The sequence below is a fragment of the Dinoponera quadriceps genome, unplaced genomic scaffold, assembly GCF_001313825.1.
Source record: "Dinoponera quadriceps isolate SergipeBrazil2010 unplaced genomic scaffold, ASM131382v1 scaffold589, whole genome shotgun sequence".
In the NCBI taxonomy this organism is placed as follows: Eukaryota; Metazoa; Arthropoda; class Insecta; order Hymenoptera; family Formicidae; genus Dinoponera; species Dinoponera quadriceps.
In genome coordinates this window covers 1014919-1029358 of record NW_014554985.1, presented here as the reverse complement: position 1 = coordinate 1029358, position 14440 = coordinate 1014919, and the positions used below count along the sequence as shown (strand labels likewise).

At 42.7% G+C, this 14440-nt stretch overlaps 1 protein-coding gene across 1 annotated transcript in view; it reads left to right on the top strand.

Moving 5' to 3' along the window:
* The window catches only part of LOC106742700 (neuropilin and tolloid-like protein 1), a 132591-nt gene that overhangs the window by 81602 nt on the left and 36549 nt on the right, over positions 1 to 14440 (top strand). The window lies entirely within an intron of this gene.

The following is a 14440-nucleotide window of genomic DNA, read 5'->3' as shown; positions in this document are numbered from 1 at the left end:
CCCCCCCCCCGACACATGCTTTAAACATGCTGTCCCGTCCCGACTTTTTATTTTGCTCACGTGTATGCAGTCGGCTTACGTATGCCACGAATAACAGTGACATAATTCTTCCCCGTGCTGAGCGTGCGCGCGAGAGAGAGAGAGAGTGCCTTCTACACAATTTGGAATCGTAACGCGTTTTTTGTCTCTCTTTCTCCTCTCACTCTCTCTCTCTGTCTTTTCCTCTTGCGCCAAGCTGCAGCGAGATCCCCATCGCATGTAACTTTCCTCCGTGAAGCTCCGTGTTTTCCATAATAAAAAATGCAAGACGTCTCGTCCGATATACACAGGCGAGGTGTGCGTTTTCGCAGAAGTCAGTTCCGGATCGTCGTTTCCGATCAGCCGTCCTCCGTAACGTCCTTCCTCGCTCTTCCTCCGCGGGCGCGCGTGTCGAATATCCAATCTCGGATGCGGATAATAGCGGGCGAGATTAGGCGAGCGGCGAAATTAAATGAGGGGTAACAAAATTGGCGGTTAGTAATATCCGGTACGCCGGTATCCGGGGGTGTTATTCGGTGCGCGTATATACCTCGTCGTATCAAATAGGCGTGTTCTCAATTTCCAATTCGATCGATATTCAATTTTGCACTAAATGTCACATAGTCCGCGGCGTTTCGTCAAACCTTGCAACCGGATATGGAATAAAGCTCTTGACACATCGTAAGAAAAATACACTCGCGCCGCGCCCCGCCTACCCTCTACCCTTTTCCCCGACTCACCCCCCGTGCCACCGGGGAAACGTCACGAATCCATTTTGTTCGATCCATCATCCGGCGAATACATCGTTCGCGTATAAGCGGGAAAAATGATGCTATCGTCGAAAGGCGTTCCTCCTCTTCCCCACCGACTTTTCTTAGCATTTTGTTTACGGCCGCCAGCGTTTCCGGCTCTCCCCCTCCCTCGCTCTCGGTTTTCCATTCTTCCGCGAAGAGAGCTTTCGCGAATCTCTTCCGAATCAATTAACATATTTTAAAGATCGCTCCGCATAATTATTTCGCGATAGGTCTCTCCATTCCGCGTTTCTCTCTTTTTCTCGTTCTCCTCTCCGTTTCCACACGAAATTAGCCCTTCTAATGTCGGGGAGTACCGCTATTAAAATTTCGGATGGCACGGCGGCAGTTAATATTGCCGCGTACTAATTCATTTATCACGCTTCCTCGCCCACGGCCTCAATCTCGCCCAAATCCGCCAATTAATGAGAAAATTGCGAAGGCATCTCGCCTTCGCGGTTACTAAAAATACCGCGCGCTCATCAGAGATTAACAAGGATATTCCCATTTTCTTTAGATAATTATAACTCGAGTTTAACCAGAGGAGTTTAATGAATAAGTTCATTTTCCCCATGCGGCGACGTCACGCGTTCTCGCGTCGCGGCAAGAACCATTGTATCCGTACGTACCTGAATCGAAACTAAGTTTCGCTGAGTAATAACATAAGCAGGGAGATGCCGATATACGTACACGGTATGTATAATACATGTAATTACTCGCGGTGCGGCAACTTATAATAACGGAATAATGATATCCTCTCCTCCTTTCCGCGGGAACGTTTGCCCCGGAAAATTATGGTCAAAATTCCAATAAGTCCGCACGCTTATCGTCACTGATAAAATGCGCGGTAATTGTGATACTTTAGATAGAGAGGAAATATGGCGGCAGTCGCGGAAAGTCCTACGGCTATTTGCGCCGGGTATTGATTACAAAGCGGGGAATTTAGTCCGGACTATTTTCAAGTTTTCCTACTACTGGCGGCGCCAGGCTAATTACTCGGCAAGTGTCGTATCGATATTCTCGCTCGATATTTCCTTATCGGGAATATTCATTTCGTATCTTCCGGCAATTAGAGGGTGTCGGGCTAACGCATATTTCGCTATTCGTTTCGCTCCAGACGTTTATTAAACGACACGCCGTGTAAACGGAAAATAAACTGACATAACGCGGCGCTTTAGATTATCGGTTAAATGTTTTCCGTGAGATTTAATCAATCTGATGAATTCAATTTGTGCGTGACTTGATGAAGCGCGTTAGGCAGAAATAAGCTCGCGCTTTCGAGATAAAATATACTACTCGCGTATTAATTGTTGATACGAGTATATTTTAATTACGGACGCTCTACGATCGCGGATTAACTCTCTGTTCTATGTCGAGTTTATCTCATTTTGTTCTAATGGATTCTATAAACACACAAACTTTTCATTCATTAATAAAGTATATCTAATATTAATATACACGGATAGAAGTTTGGTTAAATTTATATAACGAGCAAATCAAGCATGTTTTGGGTTAAGGAAACAGAATTTCTCATTCTAAACAGAAATTCTGTTTCCTTTAGCCAAAACATATTTGGTTTGTTCATTGTCAGATAAACTCAACCGAACATTTTTTCTGTATATTACTATAAATATCCGCATCGTTGCATTAATTAAACATTGAATTATTGAAATAAATGCAAATGTTGTGTGACATTGTCGCGAGCTGAATGAATTTCTATAGATCGGTTGAGAAGGAGAGTCGCAAACATTTTGGACCGCAAAGAGTTAACTCTTTGGACCCTTTGAACCCGTTACCACGCTCTCTTTAGCGGAATATTTAATTCAAAATTTGTGGAACTGTATAATTCACAGAATTTGAAGTATTTGTAGTTTAAAATTGCCTGTGGTGATTTTATTATCAATAATCTATGAATAATCTGTGAAAAATAAAATTATGAATGTAATTTTTACCTAAGAATCACCAGGGCACACATGCCGTGCCGCTATGGGGAATTAGGGTTCAAAAGTAAAAAATAGTGTACACTGAGAAAAACATTTCTTCAAATTTAATAAATTTTATTTCATTTATTTGATAAATTTCATCATTGGCATGCTCCAAAGAAACTAATGTTACGATTAATAAGTACGATTGTTAGACTCTTCAACGAATGTGGTTAAGCTAACACACGAGATAAATCTTTTCAGTATTCAGAGGAATACACCGAGCCATATAAGTCCTATTTTAATAACTTTGGAAGCTGAAATATATTAGGCGTTCGTATAATCTTCTCCTTCCCGCCTTCGTGTCATTAAGTCTTTATCTTAAATAAAAAATTTGTTTGTAACGAAAGATAATTTTCTTATAAAGAAATTATTTGTTTCATTTCACATATTTATTGTGGCCAAATAATATTTTATTATCGCCGAGTCCTGCGAGAGTAGATTTTGGCGATATCTATGTGAGCTTGTTTATAATTTGATAAAATCCCTGATAATATTTTCGGCTATCCTATCGGGATAGAAACTACTCTCTTACGCAGTGCCTACTTGCCATGCGTATTTTCCGGTTTCTCGTACCTCCGAGACATCTGATACGAAAAGTACTTAAACTCGTAAAGTTTTTCAAAGTGTCGGGGAGTTAACGTAAATCTTGCCTTACGTAAAGCAGGCTGACGGTACAAAACTTTGACTCGGGATGTCTATCTATTTCACGACCTCGTAAACAACTTCGTGTGTCATTATGAGTTTTACCGAGGAATATTCCTGACTATAAGGAAACTTAATGAAACGAAGGCGGGAGGAAGGAGATTATACGAACGCTTAATATATTTCAGCTTCCGAAGTTATTAAAATAGGACTTATATGGTTCGGTGTATTCCTCTGAATATTGAAAAGATTTATCCCGTGTGTAAGCTTAACCACATAATTTGGCACTTATATGTCAAATCGACCTAAGCAAAAACTTAAGAGATAGTTGTTAAAGGTTGAATTATTGCATACATAAACGTAAAATTCCTCCCTTAGCATGCCGAATTTTTTTCTTCTGTATAAAATCAATTATACATTATTTCCTCCTGTACATCTATGTAGAATTATTTACTTTAAAAATAATGATTGCGACAAACTTTTTAAATTTATTTTCTGTGTACTCAAAATTGTAATATCTGTATACTGGAAGCATATTCATGGATACTTGAGCGACGTCGTATCAAAAAAGTTACTGGGTTATCAAATGTGGCAAATTAAACAGTAAAATATAAGTTTGTCAACGAAAGGTCAAAAATGGAACTTTCGAGCAATAAACAGAACGACGAAGACCTGATGACTCCGGTTTCCAAAAACACGGTTTCCCAGGATCATTGATTATTCTGACTTCAGTGCTTCTACTTTTTCCCTTTTATTTCATTGATTGACACAATGTATCTTGCGCTAATCTCCGGAACTTCAGCTTAACGATCGGTTCTTTCTCTCTCTCTCGTAACCACCTCGTCTCGTTTTTCTTCCCGCGACTTCCTCACGACTTCTTCGTTTTTCCTCCGCGGCTACTAGCTCGCATCCACGATTGCTCACGAGCTAATCGGTTCTCTCGCGTTCCATTACGCGTTCTATCTGCTCTCTATCAACGCATAACTTTACGCTAACTATACGTAACTCCCGCATTCGAAAGTAAAAAGAAACAGAATGAGAGAGAGGCGCACCACCATTGTTCACCGCTCGAACGTTTAGAATTTCTTTCAGTTTTATCGCGAAATACTAAGTGCTTTTATAATTCTCCGCGCTTCTTGGAATGAAATCTCACTCAGTGAGAGTGAAGATTCACTCGAAGCGATAGTGATATTGCTATGTGGGATCGCAAGAATGAACGTCACTGAAATTTCAAGTGAATTCTAAATTCATACGAGCGAATGTATCAATCGATTAGAATAAATACGTCTCTCTGTGACGGTGCAGTACATCAGATCACTGTTCGACTTCGAATACAAACATTCACTCGACGATTCAGAAAATTCACTCTGTGTGAAAAGTCACTCGAATTCGAGTGACTCGTTGGCCGCTCCACTTTTCGAGCGAGATTTCGCTGCAGGAATTTCAGAGAGTACTTTGAGAACGTAACGCATAAATAGAAATCGACACGCCGTGTATAATGAATATTATTCCCCGCGCAAAAACCGCTTCAAGTTCCGCCTTGAGCTCCCCCGTCGGATGGCAGAGCGCTTTGCAAAATCTCGAGGTCGTATCGCGAGGTCGGAGACTTCAAAGTGCTGCTCGCTTCGCAGTGGAGTACAGTTCCGCGCGATATTCCCCGGGAACGAGTAATATTATATCCGAATTTCGCGAGTCATCGAAAGAGTGCGCGAATATTTCGACCGGGCGCGATGCACGTGGCTGCAACGAGATATCGTTCTCCCGCGCGCTCCTTCCACTAAACCTGCAGGCATCGCCCGTTTCGGCCCGGGCGTAATTTTAAAACAAACTTCGGTAATGCATTATCCGCGTAATACGCTCCCACTCTCCTGTTATCTACGAAGTATGTACGGTAGGCTGTCGAAATGCAGCAAGTTCAAACATGAGAGCGTTACACGAAAACAGTATATCCCCTTTCGGCCGACGCATTGTCTGGATCCACCCACAAGCCATATGCGCTAGCGTAAACAAACGCATCGCAACCCCGAGTTCAATCGCTCCAATTGCCTTAATTTGCACCGAGGCGGATAAATTGATAATGAATCGCAAGCGTCATTACGCAATTAATTTGCGAAATTCAATTGCAAGCGCGTGGGAATAACGATGACGCGAAATCACAGCTTTTGGAGTATCTCTCTCTCCCTTCCTGCCGTAGTTCTCCGCCCCTCGCGCAAAATTACGAGACAGCAACGCGTGCAACGCTTCGGGCGCAACGACGTAAACAAATATTGATACTTTCGCGCACGCGGGTTCGGTTTGAAAATTGCAAAAATCTCAGCTGCGTTCGAGTTTATTCGTTTGCTCGCGATAGTAGGTCGCTCAACGAGCGATCGAACGGCGCGAAATTCATTTCAGATGGTAGCGAATTATAATGACGACGTCTCCGTGATGCCAAGTCTCGCAAACAAACGCGAACAAACGATGCGGAGAAAACGCTCTGTGGAATATATTTCCGAATACTCGCTTTGTATTATCTCGAGTCAACATTAGTACTTCTCTCCCCGTAGCAATAAAAGAGAAGCACCAAAACTGGCATACCATTTGTTTTCTAAAGCTCCGTTGAAGGTGCAAAATTAAAATTTATGTGTATGAATGCAAATTAGCGACCTTTCTCTACCGAAATATATGATAGTTTTATGAATAATGTTGCATATTCTTTTGCAAATAATACATTATTCGTCGAAATTTTTTTCGACTGCTGGTAAAAACGCAGAGAGAGAGAGAGAGAGAGAGAGAGGAGAGAGGAGCGACCTGGATGGATGGCGATAACGCATTGTAATACTTCGACTAACAATTAGCACCGGATAAGGATCGGCGCGCGAGAGAAACGGAATCCGGAAATACCGATATCCGCTAACTCGCGCCGGGAGAAGCGAGCGAATTAGAAACGATCGTATTCGCGGGGATTCGTTCGATCGGGCGAAATTGAAATCGGGATATACGGAGGCGCGAGAGTCACGCCTTTCGATTGCGAGAGTCCGAGAGAATAATCGTATATCCGAGGTTTAAGGTCTGGTCCCCCGATATTAGAGCGAGTAATAATCTAAAAAATTCGCATCCACGTCGTTCTCGTGGAAAATAACCCCACGTAATAAGATTAACCCCGGGACGGGGAGAGGGGCGCGAGGGTGTGACGGGGAGTGAGGAAGAAAGATTGAACTGTGAGATTAATCCTGCAAGAAAACAGCTAATGCAGAAAGATTTGCCGGGCTGTTTCCACAGGAGGACCCGAACACGGTAAATCATCTCGACACCCTTGGCGTCGCCGCACACATTGTGCGCGCAAACGCGCCCCGAGCAAGCGGTTCGCCGCAAGCGGTTTGCGTTCCGTAACTCAAAAGAATAATCGGCGCCCATCCCACATGCATTCTTACCCGCCATATCTATTGCTCGTTACACTATTTATGCGGAATTCGACGCGGATAGAATTATCCCGCTTGAGCCGACTTGGTTGGCACTTTGCGAGTTTCATTTGATCTCGCACGGTGAGAATTTTCTAAGGGAAATTACCTTGAAAATACCGAGGAACACACACCGGCGTCCTTAATTAATTAATTCATTGCCCTTTGTTACACTCGTGCTAATTATATTTTAGTAACTGAAGTCTACTCTTAAAAATTCACCGGGTTTCTTTTAGCAAGATAAACCCTACTGGCAGTCTTCGCTACAAGAAAATAGATGGAAATATATGAAATTGATAAGAATTTATATCATGAAAGCTGAAAAAGTATGTGCAACATGTATGTAATCTCCGCATATTTCATGCCAACTCAGTTGGCAATAACGATAAAATGATAATAATTTCTAATCAAATCTCAAACTGCAATCAATTGTTGATCACCGAGATTCTTTTCGTTTGGTTTGACTGTATTTATGAACAAATTGTTTGTACGTCGTGCAAAATTCTGCGAATCATTAAAAGTACCTGAAATGAAGTTTTGATTCCGTGTTGATCTTGCATATTAAGAATAGATTCTAAGATGTAAAAAAAGAGCTGTAAATGTAAAAATAGTAGTTGTATGTTCAACAATGTTGCGTATTAATAGAGACTTAAATTTGATGCAATATCAATAACCGTTTAAACAGAAGTGGAAAGGGGCGTTGTGGATAGATTCAAGACGGAATGTTGATAGTTCCAAGATGGAACGTTGGTGGATTCAAAATGAGATGCCGTGCTGCCTAAGAAACATTATTAAATGCGGAAACCAATACGAAAGTTGAAGGCCAATATTCATAGTTATAAATTATTTACGATTTGTAACTCTTTAAAAACAAGAATTATAAATAAACAATCTAATAGAAATTAAATCAGTCAATCTGAAAAAAAAAGAGGTCAGTCAAAATATTAGCAAAATCATATGTCATATCTATTAATTAGTTCTATTAATTAGTTATATATTATATTTATGAATTGTACATAATATAGTTGTACATATGTAATTTCAGGAACGCATAAAAATGTTTTATTGCAACTTTCAGTTAACTGCGTGGTTTTACCAGATCGTTCATTTGCAGTCTCCTTAAACGGTTAATTGACAACATAATTAATTACAAATTAGTATTCATGAACTGAAATTCAGTTCGCTGGGATCAGTATTCGTGTTGTACGAAATCAGTGTGTATAGACTGTCAAATAATCCGAAATTCATGAAGTAAAATTTTATTTCGTGAATTATAATGAAATTAAGTTATCGGTCGCGAATGATGACGTACTGTAAGAAAATGCCGATTAAAATACGTCGGCTCGGATATCTCCTTATTCTCGGTAAGTACATCAAACATTCGTGAAAATTGAGAGCACTCTGTGATAAATGATTCGACACACCTGGAAATATAATATATGACGCTCGCGTCCCGGCGTCCAGCGTTCTCTGTCCTGGTTTCGCGTACGATGCAGTCTCCTGGTGGCCCCGTTGTGCATTTCGGGCACTCCCTTGTGGCACTGACACTAACACTCGCGTAGACGCGATTCGATTTCAGGGAACGTGTGTTAATTAACACGATGTTGACAAGAGCCCGATCAAATGTTCCGAGAACGGACAAAATATTTGAATCACCCGACAACAGGAATTATAACTAATATATTGGTAGGGTAAAAAATGGGAAAATTTGAGATATTCCCAGGGGAAAAAAATCGCTCGGACTCAGATTGGACTGAATAAGGAGGCCATTCCAGAGCTCCGATTTTAAATAATCGTAGACAAAATTTACTCTGCCCATCTTATACCGTTACAATAGACGGAAAACTGATAACGTCAGAGCACATTTCGAAGAAAATCCAAATGCCTCGAAAAGCTGCTCATGGATTTGAAGCGAGAAACTCTCCGAAGATTGTGAGAAACGTCATCAAACTGCACCCGTACAAAATTACCACACATCAATCATCCGATGTTTCATTGCTATTTGAGGAACTGTCGGAAAGGTAACGATGAAAGTAACGGTTACATTCGTTAGCGTTACCCGAAAACTGTAACTTCGTCAGCGTTACAGTTACTACCTGAAAGAAAGGTAGCGTCATCACCTTACTGGGGAAAAATTATTTGTAACGGTAACGCGTAGCGTTACGTGTAACACGTTATTTACACCCAACCCTGCATATGAGTAAGTAAGGGCATTTCGGAAAAGTTACCGGAGTCTCACGGTGTGCTCAGCCGAGCGGCAAAAAATAAGTGCTCGGTCTCGAAGGGTCAAAACTCGGGATACGCTTCGTCCGTCTTCCCCTTAATTTCCTCTCCGAAAACCGAGGCGGCGTTGGCCTTTTGCGCGGACGGCCGTAGTTCGATCACGGGTCGCGTCGGTGGCGGCGGCGGTGTTCGGCCAAGTGCCGGCTAAGTGTTTGTATACCTGCGCCTGTACATCACCCATACGCCCGGGATTACACGCGCGCGGATACCGCCGCGGCGCAAAGTGACTACGTGTCCGGCGTACCAAGCCCATTAAAATCTATCTGCGCGAGCCGGCGCGTGTTGAGCGGGAAATTCAAGAAAAATCCCGAGGAGCTTGCTACCGTTCTCTCCCGCCGGAATCGGGAGATTTCTGTTCGGCTTGTGCAACCCGATCTGATTACATGTGTGTGTGTGTGTGTACTACTTTCGATCACGCGGCAAAGATTGGCTCGGAGAATTCGTCCCTCGGGAGAGAGACCCGATCGGTCGCCGGGATTTATCGCGCGCGATTCTTCCGGATTTGCGTAAACAAGCGCGACGATACGTACGACAATTACGTTTCCGAGCGCGCACGCAACAGCGAGTAAAACTTGTCGAAGAAGACGGGTAGGGGAAATAAACGAGAAAGAGAGCCGTGTTTCTTGTTGCACCGATAATAAAACGCGCGACGAATCGTTAACGGTTTTCGTCCGCGGTGTCTACTACACATTAGTTGCGAACACGTGCGCGCGACAAGGCCGTGCGATTAATCGACGCCATTGAGCGACACGCGCGCGAGAGAAAGGAGAGAGAATTATTTCTCCGTGGAAAAATAGCCACCGGTTTGTTTGCGTTCAACTCGCCGGCAGTTATAGTCGCGTCGTCGCGGAACTCGCCGAAATACAAAACGCGTCGTTAGTGCGCACACAGCCAGGTGTTCGTTAACACGGCGGCAAAACGGATTTGCAAAAATTATTTATTAACCGTGCGCCTTTCAATTCGCGCCGCTCGTAATACGAAAATATTTATTTCGGGCGCGCGAGAGATGGGGGGGAAGCGAAGGGAGCGTCACGCAAATGAGGTGGAACGTTAAAGTGATTATTAATACCTCGCTCAGGGCGCGCGCAACGACAATGCGAGAGTTCCGCTCGCGATAGAAATGACTTTTAATTACGGAGAGAGAGAGAGAGAGAAAGAGTGAGAGGAAGGGGGGAGAGATCCGGCTGAGCACAATTGGCTTTCTCCCACTTTATACGATAATGCGAGCCACTCGCTGCTCTCTGACGTAACGAGCCCCGCACATTGGAAGATTCTCAGCTGCCGGCGGAGTCTACGTGCAGATGCGACCGACCTTATGTAAGCAAATTAATGCCCTCCTACTTACGATACCATGGCGTACGCGCGAGCGAGCGAGCGAGCGTCAAACCGACGGCATGGAAAGCGCAAATCACTCAATTATCCGGCAGCGCGTAACGCGATAACGCGATAATGCGGCAAACGTAATTAGCGATCGCGCATACATATATAACGAGTGTGTATTTATAAAATTACAAACGCCCATTCATATGATAATCAATGAGCGGTTAAAACACTTCAATCGACGATGCGCCCCGTCCATAATTAAGCGGACACGTTATTGTTACACGTTAGATATTTTCGGCATTATCGCATGAATCACGAACGGACCGCCGATAATTATTTACTTGCGCTTTGTTTGTCAATTAATTTTCCCCGGGTATATGGAAGTATGGGCGAAACCTCGGGTATCATCAATTTGATGCCGAAAGGGACGCCGAGTTTCCGCGTTTGGCACGCGCTCGCGAGACGGAAAAACCAATTATTATTTTTCAATCTCTCGCAATCTATTTGGTTTTGTATATATATATATATATATATATATATATATATATATATATTCGGCCGATAGTAATCCCCGTGCTTGGGAAATATTGATCTGCGGGATATCGTTTTCGTTCACGCATAATTTTCCGCGTGTTCGTAAATTTTTCGGCCGCGCTTAAAGTATGTCGCCGAAACCGCGATGTGCGAACTTCGAGATAATTCGTAAGTTCGCGCGCGCGTAATTAAGCCCCGCGTTTTGTAAGACGCGCGTGCGCAGAATTGAAGCGGTTCAAGTGGTGAAGTATAATTCGCGCGTTTTCCGCGGCTAGGTCTATTAGAAGGTGAGGGGGGGGGGGCAATCCACCGACATCAAGATGAAAACATTCTCGCGTGCGCTAACCGCGGAGCAAAACGGTGACGATGGCCGGCGGAGACTATCATTTTTCAAAAGCGCGGGAAAAAGCGAAGGAACAGCGAAACATATCTTTCGCTAGGAACCAGCACGTCGGCACTTTCTACGATCGATCGCTCTAAATAACCCACCCCGGTAAATTTATTATACTCGGCACCCTTTCAAAAAGAACTCCGCAGAACTTGTTCCGGATAGTAGAAGCTCTCTTCTTCGGAAAGAAAGCCTCTCTCTCTCTCTCTCTGATCGCGGCGAGCGCTGTGCGAAACGCGTATCGAAAAGTGGTTCGCGTCAGTTTAACTTGCCGAGCGTAACCACGTATACGTTACATCCCGGGTCGCGGCTTGCGATGTTATTCGCTATACGGCAATAATGATATTTTGTTGATTTACATTTTGCGTATCACGATTCATTTGCGACCCGGTTTAACAGCAGCACTTTTAAAGCACCGATGGACGCAGACGTTAAGGGGCGATTAATCATTATCTTTTTAGCAATATTGTTACGGATATTCGACAATTCTACCTTGAGTAGCGAATGCAAGCGAGCACTCCTAACTCTAACATCATGTTCGGCGATTTTTAAAATTTAATTTGCGTGCCAACTTTACAAGTTTAACGTGCAAACATTCTCGAGGCGAAAACTATGCGTGTTTCGCCCTGAAGTAACGTTCATTGTTTCAAATTCCATTACTTGAAATCTGAATAATTATATGTGTGCAAATACCGCTCCGCCATGCTGCAAACCATGCTGCAAACTGAATTACAAACATATACCGGCTCCTAACGAACTCCATCTTTCTCACGGAACTTAATACAATAATAAAGTACGAGATATGTCGCGCTAAGATGTGCCCGCGATATTTGTGGAGCAAGAAAACGGAGGAAGAAAATATGTCCGCGGGCGCGCTAATATTTCCGAAGAATTGTCCCTGAGAAATACGAGCTTATTAGCGAAAGTATGAAAATATTTGAGGTAAAACGGATGCTGATTAACGAGCGAGTGGATTCCCTGATGTTTTTCAATTGTGAGATACCGTTAACACAAGCAAATAAGAACAGAGCGGAAGAAAATTAAATTTCAGCAAAGAAAAAAGGAATTATGTAAAGGAGGCGGCAAACAAAGGCGCTACGAGAAAGAGCGGAAAAGGATAGGAATCTTGGGACGGCAAAAATAAAAGGACTCCGTAAAAGCGAGAATATTGTGGAGAAGCACGTTAATGAAAACGTCGCGGTAATTCCGCCGAAGGACCAAAACTGAAACCGTCTGGTGCTGCCCGAGCAACGTGTTAATCGTGTTGCGCGAAAATCCCAAATTGTGTGCGCGCATTGTGTATAAATTATGGATAGGATTGCGATTAGTTTATGCACTCGAAGGAAGAATTAACCGTAAGAGCTAAAATATAGCCGCGTCTTTGAAATAGGGAAATAGCTAATGTCGTTGCTTCTACAATTAAATTTATTAATTGTTGGAATTTAAGCGTCATAGGGAAAAATATTAATTAGATCGTACAATAGTACTAAAATCATGTTCACATTTATGGTTAAAAATTTTTTTTTCAACAGAAGCTGTTCTTAGGCGTATTTCATTTTGTCTATAATATAGTATAATATAATATAAGAGAATATAGCTAACCGACCTTAGCTACTCACATTAATAATTTCAACTAATGAAGTTATACCTCGTGGTGAGATTTAGTTGATATTACTAAGCTGTTTCTCTGCATGTAAAGAAGGATTAAAGAAAGAAAGCCCGTTGAATAATTAAAGTGACTCGTACAAAGTTTTTTCTCGAGCTGTTCGAGCGATATAAAGCCCCGTCGTTTTACATACTCGAGATCATTTACCCGAAATGAAATCTTTACATCCGCGCGAGACAGTTTACCCGCCCGCGTTATCGAATGCCGGGAATCTAAAATATTTTTCTCCAACACGTAATAATCGAGAGTTCCGTGAAATGAGATTACCGACAAAAGGTCGATAAGGGGATGGGTCCCCATTTAAATTTAGTGGCCGGTTTATTTCGCATAAAGAAGGAAACGGAAATCATTTAGATCGGAGTAAAAGTATCGCACGGCGTTGCACGAGGGATACTTCAAAGTTCGGAAATCGAACTCAGTTGGGGGCGCAGAGGGTGTGGAGGATAGGAGAAAAGCCGACGTTAGGGTAAAAGTCTTAAACTATTCTCGAAGGAAACATTACTGGATTACAAAAAAAAAAACGTACGTCTCCCCTCAGGAACGTACGATCGTAAATTGCTAAAGTTGGATTTAAAATACCTCGGAAACGAACAGTCATCTATACATGGTTATCGAGAGAGATCACGGCCATTTCATTCCCCCGATCGAGATTCTTTCATGAATATAAAATCGAACTTATTGTTAGCGAAAATGTAAGAGAAAGATTCGATTGCGAAAATTTGCTGAACGAGAAATACCGAGGTGGCAGTGAGAGAAAGAGAGGGGGGGGGGAGGGGACAACAATAGTGCGTGTTTTTATTTAAACTAACTCGAAACTTGGAAATTTGCTAGACCGAATGTCAAACGGAGAGAGAACACTAAACCATTCTCAAGGGAAATTTGGCGGACTCATCGAGAGAATCGCGAGATTTTGGTAGAAAATAGCCTCCCGGCAGAGCGAACTGTGCGAAAGTTCATCAAACTCGGAGGAAAATACTACAAAATCGGACAATGCCCCCCGTATTACAATCGAGAAAATGGCTGACCCTCAGGGCGCTTAATCGCGAATAATTAGTCGTTAAGAAGTTAATGTAATTTACTATTGTCGTGATATATTTTATCGAAATTTAGCGCAAAACGATTTAGCCGAGCAGCGAGTAAAAAAGCGCTCGAACGAATGGCGAATGAGGAATATGAAATGGCAATATTATTCAAATGCGATCACTTTTACCGGCTAATTTGATAAAATGAAAGGTTTTCCCGGGCAGAAAATTCCATCGGTTCTCAATGAAGGCTGCAATGCCTCACGAGAAACATCGTCGATGGAAAATTGCGAAAGTTCGTTAGATTCCAAGACACTTTCCGGCACTTTGCCGTCCCGCCTAACGTTC